This window comes from Prionailurus viverrinus, chromosome B1 (genome assembly GCF_022837055.1).
Source record: "Prionailurus viverrinus isolate Anna chromosome B1, UM_Priviv_1.0, whole genome shotgun sequence".
Classification (NCBI taxonomy): Eukaryota; Metazoa; Chordata; class Mammalia; order Carnivora; family Felidae; genus Prionailurus; species Prionailurus viverrinus.
Window position 1 is genome coordinate 82915181 of NC_062564.1, and position 11871 is coordinate 82927051.

The following is an 11871-nucleotide window of genomic DNA, read 5'->3' on the forward strand; positions in this document are numbered from 1 at the left end:
TGAAGAAAGAAAAAAGAATAATATTTTATGACATATGAAAATCATATGAAATTCAAATTTTAGAGTTCACAAATCAGGCATGGGCACAGGTGCATTCATTTATTTACATGTTGTCTATGACTGTTTTCATCTACGAGAGCAGAGCTGAGCAGTTGCAAAGAGCCTGTATGGTCCACAAAGCCAGGTATTTACCATCTGGGCTTTTGCAGAAAGTTTGCTGACCTTACCTTATATAAAAGGTTGAAATGAGCATGTATAATATTATGTTGTGTAGCCCTTACACTTAGAACTTTTAGCTAATTAGGTGTTTAAAGTGTTACCCTTCTTCCTAGTTTTGGTGTAAGGAGAACTGGAAATGAGGTGTTTGGATCAAGATTTTGAATTTATGTTTTAGTATCTGATGGGACATTATCACTGGGGTTGAATCAGAAAGTTTTGATCTCAGCCTACAGAGAGAGTTTTTGATGATTTTAACAGAAGTGTTGAAAATATGTGCCTACATAGAATGCCATGAGGCTGCTCCTAAGACCACTTGAAATATAAATATAGAGGGTTACAGTGTTTTGCACACTTTTGTTGTCTGAAATCCTATAGGGCAGTAGATGAAGTATAATATGAATTGTTTTGGCATCACCGGCTTCCTTGAAAGCCTCCATGCGTTTACACATCTGTGCCTGCAACATGAAGGGATAATTGTTCTGCTCTGCTATTGCTGTTTATGACTCAGAAGAACAAAAAGGCAACAGGATAAACAAAATGTCATGTTCATACAAATCTTGATTAGGGTAAAATCATCTGGCTGGCATTACTTGTGTACAACATCGCCAACAGGACTGCCAGCTAGTGAGAAGAGCCTCACAGTTCCCCGGTCTTGGGTCTTCAAAACTTGGAACAGCTTGTTTGAGGGCTTCACAAAAGCTAGATCTACCCAAAATAGTCAAGATCCAGTCTCTGAGTCTTTACTGTAATTAATCAATTTGTCTTTAAGAATTCCTGAAGTCCTAGGATATTTCAGAATAATTGGGTGCTTGCAAAATTATGCTCAGTTAATATCTTAGAGCATTTCTCAACCTTAGCACTACTGCCATTAGGGGCTAGATAATTTCTCTGTGATTCCTGTGCACTGTAAGATGTTTAGCAGCATCCCTGACCTCTTCCCACTAGATGCCAATAGCACTCTCCCAGTTGAGACAACATAAAATGTCTCCAGACATCTGCCAAAGATACCTGGGGTGGGGGTGGGGAAATTATCTCAGATTAAGAACCACTGTTTCAGAAGATGATTCCACAATGTAGTCCAAGGAGCTCTGAGGAGCATTAGACCCTTAGAACAGAATTACAGGCACACCTCAGAACACTGTAGGTTTGGTTCCAGGCCACCAAAATAAAGTGAATATTGCAATAAAGTGAGTCAAATGATTTTTTTTTGTTTCCCAGTGCATGTAAGAGTTAAGTTTACAGTATACTGTAGTCTATTAAGGGTGCAATAGCATTACTTCTAAAAAAAAAAAAAGAAGGAGGTACATACCTTAATTTTAAAATATTACTAAAAACTGCTAACCATTATCTGAGCTTTCAATGAGTCATAATATTTTGGCTGGTGGAGAGTCTTGCCTCGATGCTTATGGCTGCTGACTGATCAGGGTAGCAGTTGCTGAAGGTCAGGGTGGCTGTGGCAATTTTTTAAAAGAGGACAACAATGAAGTGTGCTGCATTGATTGACTCTTCCTTCCATGAATGATCCCACTGTAGTACATGATGCTGTTGGGTAGCATTTTACTCACAGTCGAAGTTCTCTCAATCCTCTCAAATTTTGCTGTTGCTATATCAGCTATGTTTATGTAATATTCTCAATCTTTTGTCATGATTTCAACAATATTCACAGCATTTTCACCAAGAGTAGATTCCATCTCAAGAAACCATTTTCTTTGTTCATCCACCAGAAGCAACTCCTCATCCATTCAAGTTTTGTCATGAGATTGTAGCATTCAGTCCCACCTTCAGGTTCCATCTCTAATTCTACTTCTCTTGGTATTTCTGCCACATCTGCAGTTACTTCCTCCTCTGAAGTCTGGAGCTCCCAAAGTCATGCATGAGGTTGGAATCATTTTCTTCTAAACTCCTGTTAAAGTTGATATTTTGATCTCTTCCCATGAATCACAAATGTTCTTAATGGTATCTAGAATGGTGATTCCTTTTTAGAAGGTTACAATTTACTTGGCCCAGATCCAGAGAAATAACTATGTATTGTAGGTATAGCCTTATGAAATGTATTTCTTAAATAATAAGACTTGAAAGTCAAAATGACTCCTTGATCCATGGTTGCAGAATGGATGCTGTGTTAGCAGGCATGAAAATAACATTCATCTTGCTGTCCATCTCCATCAGGGCTCTTGAGTGACTAGGTACATTGTCCAGGAGCCATCATATTTTGAAAGGACTCTTTTTTTCAGAGCAGTAAGTCTCAACAGTGGGCTTAAAATATTCAGTGAACCATGTTATAAATAGATGGGATGTCATCTAGGCTTTGTTGTTCCATTGATAGAGCACATGCAGCATTGAGTTAGCATAATTTTTAAGGGTCCTAGGGTTTTCAGAATGGTAAGTGAACATTGGCTTCACTTGAAAGTCACCAGCTAGTTAGCCCCTAACAAGAGAGTCAGCCTGTCTTTGAAGCTCTGAAGCCAGGCACTGACTTCTCCTCTCTAGCTATGGAAGTCCTAGATGGCATCTTCTTCCTGTACAAGGCTGCTTCATTTACGATGAAAATCTGTTGGCTTGTGTAGCCACCTTCATGAATGGTCTCAGCTGGACCTTCTGGAGAACTTGCTGCAGCTTCTCCATCAGCACTTGCTGCCTCACCTTGCCCTTTGATGTCACTGAGATGGCTTCTTTCCTCAAACCTCACGAACCAACCTCTGCTAGCTTCACACTTTTCTTCTGCAGCTTCCCCACCTCTCTCAGCCCTCACAGAATTGAGAAGAGTTAGGGCCTTGCTCTGGATTAGGCTTTGCTTAAGAGAATGTTTGTGGCCAACTTGATCTTCTATCCAGACCACTCAGACTTTCTCCATATCAGCAATGAGGCTGTTTCATTTTCTCATCATTCACGTAGTCACTGAAGTAGCACTTTTTATTTCTTTCAAGAATGTTTCCTTTGCACTCAAAACTTGGCTGTTTGGCACAAGAGGCCTAACTTCGGCCTATCTTGACTTTTGACATGCCTTTGTCACTACGCTTAATCGTTTCTAGGTTTGATTTGAAGTGAGGAATGTGCAACTAGTCTTCTCACTTGAACACTTAGAGGCCATCGTAACATTATTAATTGGCTTAACTTCAACATTCTTGTGTCTCAGAAAATAGGAAGGCCTGAGGAGAGGGAGAGGTATGGGGACAATGGCTGGTCACTGGAGCAGTCAGAACACACACATTTATTAAGTTCACTGTCTCATATGAGCATGAGTCATGGCACCCCAAAACAATGACAATAGCAACATCAAAGATCACTGATTGCTGATCACCCTAACAAATATAATAATAATGAAAAGGTTTACAATATTTTGAGAATTACTGAAATGTGACAGAAAGACATGAGTAAGCAAATGCCATTGGAAAAAAGGCGCTGATAAGGTCCTCAACATAGGATTGCCACAAACCTTTAATTTGTAAAATATGCAATATACACAAAGCACAATAAAATAACATAAGCCTGTAGATCAAAAAGACTCAGAATCTGCATTTAAGGACCTAAAACAATTATCTAAAAAGTGAAATATCTATTTATGTATCAGATTTCCAAAGTAGTCATAGGTTTGTTTATAATGAACATAAAAACAGAATACTTGGTGGTTCTTCCACCTGTTCTGCTTCATGTGCTTTGTGGATGCAAGGGCTGCATCTTCAAACCAGTGTCCTGGTCTCCACCATCCTCCATCCATTCATCCATCCAACAGATGACTGAAGACCTCCTGAGGGCTTGAACCGACGCTCTGCTAGGCAGTGAGGCCAGAGCTCACAGAGTTACCTTTTGGTTACACAGCCCCAGTCTCTGGCCAGAAACCTCTCATGGCTTCCCTCAGCCTAGGAAATAAGGTGAAAATTAAAACTAAAATGAGGCATTTATAGCGTTCTTTGTCATTTACTTCTCAATATCTATTCCATCTCTATCCATCTGAGTTAGCATTTCTCAATTCTGGCTGTGCATTAGAATATTTTAGGGAGATTTTGAAAAATACCAAGGCCAAAGCCAGACCAATTAATTGTTTCTCTGTTGTTGAGCATCAGCTTTTTACAAAAACTTTCTGGGAGGGCCCCACATGGAAACAGGATTGAGACCTTGTTATCTAAGGTGCATACAATGACCTCATTTCTTTTTGCCAATGATTGTTTAGAAATGGGTGCATGGGAAAGAATCCTGATGGCATATGAGAAGTCTATACATGTGAGAATAGGATTCTAAAAAAAATTTCCTCACTTTGAAATACTGGTCATGGAGGAAATGACCTTATTTTCCCGCTAGATGCTATTAGATCTGGATTTTACCTGGCACTGCTAGAGCCTTCTTGTTTCAAGCCTGAGGGTGAGCAAAGGGACAAGAGACTTCATTACACAAAGACTTATTAAGCCTGATTCTTCAGAGTTCCTTGATTTTTTACATGAACTGCCTTTTTAAAAAAATTCAATTTCAGTCCTCTGTCACTTGCAACCAAAGCATCCTAATTTATAAAGCATTTCAGGATCTGCTCAATCCTCCCTGACCCATCCTCTAAAACCAGTCATTTTGTCCACTCAGGCCCACACTGATGATATAGCTGCTCCTACTGGCCGCCCCTGGTTATATCTCCATAATTTTACTAATATTTTCTTTCTCAGTGAAATAGCACATTTTTTTTTTACTCTGGTATGGTAGTATAATCCTACCTATTAGTTAGGGTAGACTAAGCTTCTGTATTACATAGACTCAAAATATATAGTTTCTTAAACTTCTTGGAGGTTTACTTTTTATGCACTTAATGGTCCAAATATGTAATAAATCAAGAAACCAGACTTCTTCCATGGTAAGAATCCACCATTCCTAAAGTCTTGGCATTTCCACTTGTTGCAGCCTACAGAAAGATAAAGAGGGAGCTCATAGACAGAAAACACCCACTTCTGAAAAGTTGTGGATCAGAAATAGCACATATAACTTTGCTCATATTACACTGAGAAAAAAATGGTCTTTTGGTCACATACAACAGTAAAGGAAACTGGGAATGTGGCCCTCTTATGTGCAAAGGAAGAAGGGAAACAGGATTTTGTGAATAGCTAGGTATCTCAGCCACAAAAAGCCCATGTCAAAACTCACCTTTCCAAACACCCAGACAGACAGGATCTCTCTATCTATGGTTCTGTGCAGACTGGTAGTTAGCATTTAGCTGTGCTGGAATTATGAATGACCTTTCCACCCAGCTGGCATTTTTCTCCAACCAGATTGTAAGTTCTTTGAGAACAGCAGTTATTTTTAATGCTCTTGCCTGTCTATAACACCTAGTTTGGAAGCTTTACTCTGGAACGACAGTCCTCAAACTTTAGGTGCATCAGAATCACCTGGGGTGTTTGTTGCAACAAGGTTTCCTAAGCCGTACTTGCTAGAGTTTCTGTTTCAATTCATCTAGGATGAGGGCTACAAATCTATGTTTCTAACAAGTTCCTGGGTGATTCTGGCCATGTTGGAAAACTGTTGACCTAGACTATACTGATTATTAATTGTTTTACAGTTAACAAACAGTAAGGGGCATACTTCTGAATTTGTAGTAGTAGGAAGGAGGCCCAGAATTTAGACTTAACGCCACCTTTTTAATCTGTACCAACTCCTCTCTCTCCTTCATGTCTTCTCTTTTTGCATTTGTCTCTGAACCATCTTACTGGAGCAGGGAAACTTGAGTAGAATAACACTTTGCCTTGTTTCTTTTTTAAAAAGCATAGATGGATTTTAAAAAACAGAAGAAAATTTAAAATCCATCTTGAAGAAGTGACTTCAGTTAAAAAGCATTAATTTAATTTTAAAAATCCTCAAATTTGTCTCAGGGAAAGGAAGAGAAAAATACTAGCAAATTTATGATAAAAAGAATTCTTTGGATCATTGTTATTTGTGATGATAACTGTAAGACTTCCAATAAGGAAAACAATATGTCCTTTGAAGTGACAGAGAAGTTTGGTTATATTTTAAAAATTAATGTTTTTAAGTATAAATGCATTACAGTTTTATTCCATACAACAATAAATTCCCTTTTGAAAACTAATTGTATCACTGGATGCATAATTTTCTCTTAAAAATAATAAAGACATTTTTATTTTGATGAGACTTTTCTGAAATTCTAACCAATTAACTGCCTTACTTAGATTTTCTGGAAGACACTGAGTAAAATAATAAAAGCAACTCATATGAGTTGCTATGTCACAAGACATTGTGATAGAAACTTGTTCATTTGAGTCACTTAAAATTGAACCAAACTCTGGCAGAAAGGAGTATAATAAACATCAATGGGAAGGAGGCACAAACACAAATGAGACATGCTGATCTGATTTGTCTTTCTAGAAATGGGGTAACACTTCATTCTAAGCTGAATTTACCAGGACTCAACCTAATATTTGTTAAGGGTATTTATAAGATAATGGAAAGCCTAAAACAAAAGGAGCTCCAAGGAAGGGACGATATTGGAAGAGAGAAAAAGTAGCTGTCTTCCCTAAAAGTGAACAACGGTTCATGAAGCTTTAGTAATAGGTGCAGAAAACCCAGAATTGCTGAAAATTGGAGACAAGTTCAAAGCGGCTTTCATGTTAAAGCAGATTAAGGCAGCCACTAAAACCTAGTGTAAATAGAAGGGCCAACTTACTTGGGTTTTTTTAAAAATTCTGTGTATATAAGAAGTTCCATTTAAAGTTATACCTGTGTTCCCTGTGAGGGGTGAAATTTTAAGTCAAGCAGAGCATGGAATAGAAGTGCTGGCAGCAGAGAGTAAAGCCTGAAGTTCTGATAAAGAGTGTGAGGTAGGCCAACGTTCCTCGCAAGTGAAACCATAGTTTAGGCCCCAAACAACATAACCACAATGGATCCTAAGAAGGTAGAGGCCAAGAGACCCTTGAAAGGTAGGATGGTGAGATGTGCCATTTAACAAGCAACACTTTCGAGACTGAAAGAGGGTGCTATTTCAATCTCACCAGGAAAATAGACACACACTGGGAATATCTCTGCAAAATGCAGGGTTATGTTTCCTTGACTGACAGGTAAAGGAGGATGTTGGGTGTAGCGTGAGAGATTAGGATAGTTGAAAGAAAATTAGGCAAACCATAGTTCACCAGGTGGGTCAGAAGTCCGGTGATCATACCTCCTGAATTCTCTGGACTAGTTTTGACTCTTGATGTTTTAGATTTTAAATCAACATTAGTATTTCTCCCATCTTGTTAAAACCCTCAGAAACCTCTTGATCAAACATGCGGGAGACCATACCGCGTGAGGGTCAGCATGGTCTCAGTACTCAGACAGACCTCAGTAAGAAGAATGGATCTAGTCTTTTTCTAGCTTTGTGATCTATCACAACCTTTTTCCCTGTCTGTAAAACAGAGACAAGAATAAGTACTTTTTCAGCTGTTGTAACGATTGAATTAGATGATGTATGCAAGTGGGTGGCATGGTGCTTGACATGCACTCAATAACTCTTCCTAATAGCTCCCATGCTGCAGAATCTTTTTTTTTTTTATTGGAGTATGGTTGACACATAACGTTACATTAGTTTCAGGTGTACAACATAGTGACTCAATGGCTGTAGAGTATACCTTATGCTGTTATGCTATGCTTACCACAAGGGTAGCGACCATCTGCCATCACAGAACACTGTTACGATACCTTTGGCCACATTCTCCACGCTGCATCTTTTATTCCTGTGTGGAATCTTTTAAACTAAGACAGGACAAAAAATATTTTATCAGTTCCTTTGTCTTAATGTATTCATTGATTCAACAGATATTTATTAAGCTTCTGGTACATGATAGATACTCTGCCAGGCACCAACCTTAAAAAAAACCCAAAAACCATCTTGGCCTCAAGCTCACAGAGATTCCACAGTAGTAATAAGAAAAGAACAGGGAGGAAACAGAATATCAAAGAAGGAAACAATCGTATGTAAAATTTCGACTGGGATTTCCATTACCTGTCCTGTACCTGTAAGTATAGGAGGGTCTTAGAGAATGGCACAGATTTCCCAGTTCCTGAGAAAATTTCTGTGTTGAAAAGACATTATGATTGAAGTCTCAGTGCAGAATGTGAGGGTATTGTCAGCGTGGCTATGAGTCTTCCATTTAACAGCGTGTCACATTTGCTTAGCAAAGAGATGATTCTGTTTTTTCCTCCAGAAAATAAGGTGATCACACCACCAAATGTATAGCCTGCTCATGAGATAGCAACATGTGTGACGTTCATTGGATTAAAGAAGCAAATTTATGTCTTCCATATTTACTTGTTAGCTGCTCAAATAGATCTTACCATGTACATTCACATTTTAAGCAAATTTTATACTTAGAATAGTATTACTTCACAATCGTGTGCTATTTGTTCAAAGGTAAAGATTGTAACAGCAGAGGAAAAAAATTAGGCATAGGAGTTTCAAAACAATATTTTAGTCAATAAATATATTGCCTTGCTGTACGCAGAGTATATGTACATTACATAGGTTAGGTTTTCAGAGAATCTTCATGTCTCAGATTGGTCTTTAGAACAAGTTATCATGAAATCGTCTTGAACGTAGGTTCTCCTTAGCAGCTCTCTTTCGTAAACTCTCAGTGATTTTATAACTTTGACAATGGTTTAATCTACCTCCATATTCAGAAATGGGGGGCAAGGGATTGTTTTCTTCAACCTCATTTACACTTAACCTCCTAACCTTTTTGAAATTTTTTTAAAGTTCGTTTATTTTGAGAGAGAGAGTGCAAGTGGGAGAGGGGCAGAGAGGGAGAGAGAGAGAATCCCAAGCAGGCTCCATGCTATCAGTGCAGAGCCCAACTTAGGGCTCAATCTGACAAACTGTGGGATCATGACCTGAGCCAAAATTCAGAGTCAGATGCTTACCCAACTGAGCCGCCCAGGTGCCCCTCTTCATATTTAAACACATGGGGGTGACTGGGTGGCTCAGTTGGTTAAGTGTCCAACTTTGGCTCACGTCACGATCTCACGGTCCATGGAGCTGTGTCAGGCTCTATGCTGACAGCTTGGAGCCTGGAGCCTATTTCAGATTCTGTGTCTCCTTCTCTCTCTGCCCCTTCTCTGGGCTCTCTCTCTCTCCCTCTCTCTGAAAAATAAATAAGTATTTTAAAAAATTAAAATAAACATTTAAACACATGAATGAAGACACTTTGCAGGCCGTGTTGAGACTTTGTGCAGTGTGGAGATCTGAGGCAGACCCAGCAGCTAGGGAAGAGGAAAGGACAGAGCCCATGACAGTGACTAACAGGAACACCCGTGAGAGTGTGGCATCCATTACATGTGTTCTGCTAAACATCTTTTTTATACACCGCCCATCAGCAAAATATTCAAAACAGAAATGGACCCAAAGCAGTCAAAGTTTTATCAGATACTTCAGAAAGGAAAATGTGTGCCATGGTGCTACGTATCTCTTTCCAGTCTGCCTACTGTTGGATCCTGATAGTCAGGATGAAATTCTGAAAATGATAGAAAATGAAATCCTGTGAAACTTTTTTTTTCCCTTGCACATCTTAGTCATGCTCAGTTGTAATAAGATGCTGGATACCATGTGACTTGAAAGTCTTGCAAATTATGCTCCTTATTTTAAAGACCATTATAGTCTATAGTTTTTATCTTATTTTGTTAAATGTTTATTTATTTATTTAGAGAGAAAGAGAGCGAGCAGGCACGTGAGCAGAGGAGGGGCAGAGAGAGAAGGAGAGAATCCCAAGCAGGCTCCATGTTCAGCGCACCTGGGGATCGATCTCATAACAGTGATATGACCTGAACTGAAATCAGGAGTCAGTTGCCTAACCAACTGAGCCACTGAGGTGCTCCTATAGCCTATGGTTTTTAAACATCAGAGTGAAGCTGACCTGGGTTTGAACTCTTCACTCACTAACTGACCCTGGGCAAAATACGTAACCCTTTAACCTTCCATCTGTCTCTCAAGCAGCTAAAAGTGAAGAAAGACACCTATCTCATAAGGTTGTTGGAAGAATTAAATGAGGTAATATAAGGAAGATTCTTTCCAATAAGGTGCGGTATAAATTAATAATAACAGAAATAATAAATTGGACCTTAATAATTCAAGTGTTAGATAACAGTATTTATCACTAAAAATTGCCACAGTGTAACTTCTGATCCAGAAAATAGCCACTAATTGACTTCATTTGAGGAGCTAGACTACAAGCTCCATTTCTACATTGTTCACCATTGAATCCCAAGTGACTAATACAATGTTCAGAACATATTACACACTTAATAAATTTTTGTGGAAGAATTAACAAATGAATTGCCCAAGCTGAAAGAAACCTTCTTGTTTTATAACTAAGCAGCATCAGTCCATGTAACAAACTACTGATCGACAATCAGAGCAAGAGAATTAGAAAGCTATTCTAGCAGTCAAAGGCTATAACATTTCCTGAAAGGACATGTCATAATATTTAGTTTAGTAGCTATTTAGTTTAGACATGGATAGATAGGATGATCAATAATTTATAGCTGTAAGCCAGTTTTCTAATATGTATCATTTATTTAGTAGCTTAAATAGGAATACAATTCCTCTGATTTCTTTCTATATCCAGGTCAAATATTTAGTGATATTATACTCTTAAGAGAAACAAAAAAGTCTATTTCTCATATTTTGATCATTGTACTGTCCTACAGCAGCTGGTTGTGTTTGTAGTATATTGCCCTTCAAGCTCTGCCTACAGTGTGCAGAGCTCTCTGTAGGGTGATTAGAATGTGTCTGGTCCTACAATGGAAGGTATCCCAAGTTCTGTGGTGAGCTCCACTTTGTTCTTTGTACCTTGTTCCCACATCAACGTGGAAGGCAATGAACTTCAAACACCATTCTATGTGTAGAAAAACTCTGATGAAGTGAAACAAAATCTTAGTCTACACTTGAAGTTTGTAGGAATTATTAATGAGAAGAGATCATGATTATTATTATGTTTAAAAGGCTGGGGGAGAAAGTTGGTACCTCGCTCTAGTCATACACATATTTGTTTATTATTGGTCACAGACAAATTCACCCAAGATATTCGAGGACAAATAAACACAACTCAGTAAGGTATCTTTTAGATTTATGTATGATGAAAAACACCACATGTTTGATAACCATTCTTTAATTAGGGCAATAGTTTGTAATTTTCCCTTTGTTTCACATTTAAAACACATTTGTTTTCCATTATGAAATAGTTTGTAAAAAGCACTGAACCAGAAATTTAACTATAAACAAAATATACTTTCACCTTAGTCCAGCACTGTTTGATAAAGCATGTTTCACGGGCAATTGTACCTGTTATTTCCAGGGAGATGGAGAAGTGTCATCTCCCCTCTAATTTCGCCTCAGCAATGCCTGCCTTCTGTGGAGGAATTATAGAGTGTAACAGAAGACCTGCAAGAACCTGTGATAAACGGAGAATGTTGATATCACCAAACAGATCTGTGGAATAGAAAATAATGGTAAGGAAAACATACATATTGGACACACTTGTTGGCCCCATAATTATGTATATGTGGTTTATCATTTTATGATCGATACTATAAAAGAAAGAACCAAACAGGAGAATTTATACCTCAGTTAACAGAGAATCCAGAATTGGACTTTAAATAAATATAATTAATATTTTTCAAGAGGAAAGAGAAGAT

At 38.2% G+C, this 11871-nt stretch overlaps 1 long non-coding RNA gene across 1 annotated transcript; it reads right to left on the reverse strand.

Annotated features, from left to right (window-relative positions):
* Window positions 1-3722: 3722 nt before the first annotated feature.
* Window positions 3723-11651, reverse strand: LOC125164623 (uncharacterized). The gene is made up of 3 exons (XR_007151834.1): window positions 11519-11651; window positions 7839-7938; window positions 3723-4079 (listed from the first exon to the last, which is right to left on the reverse strand). It is a non-coding gene; the product is annotated as an uncharacterized LOC125164623 (long non-coding RNA).
* Between the last annotated feature and the right edge of the window lie 220 nt (window positions 11652-11871).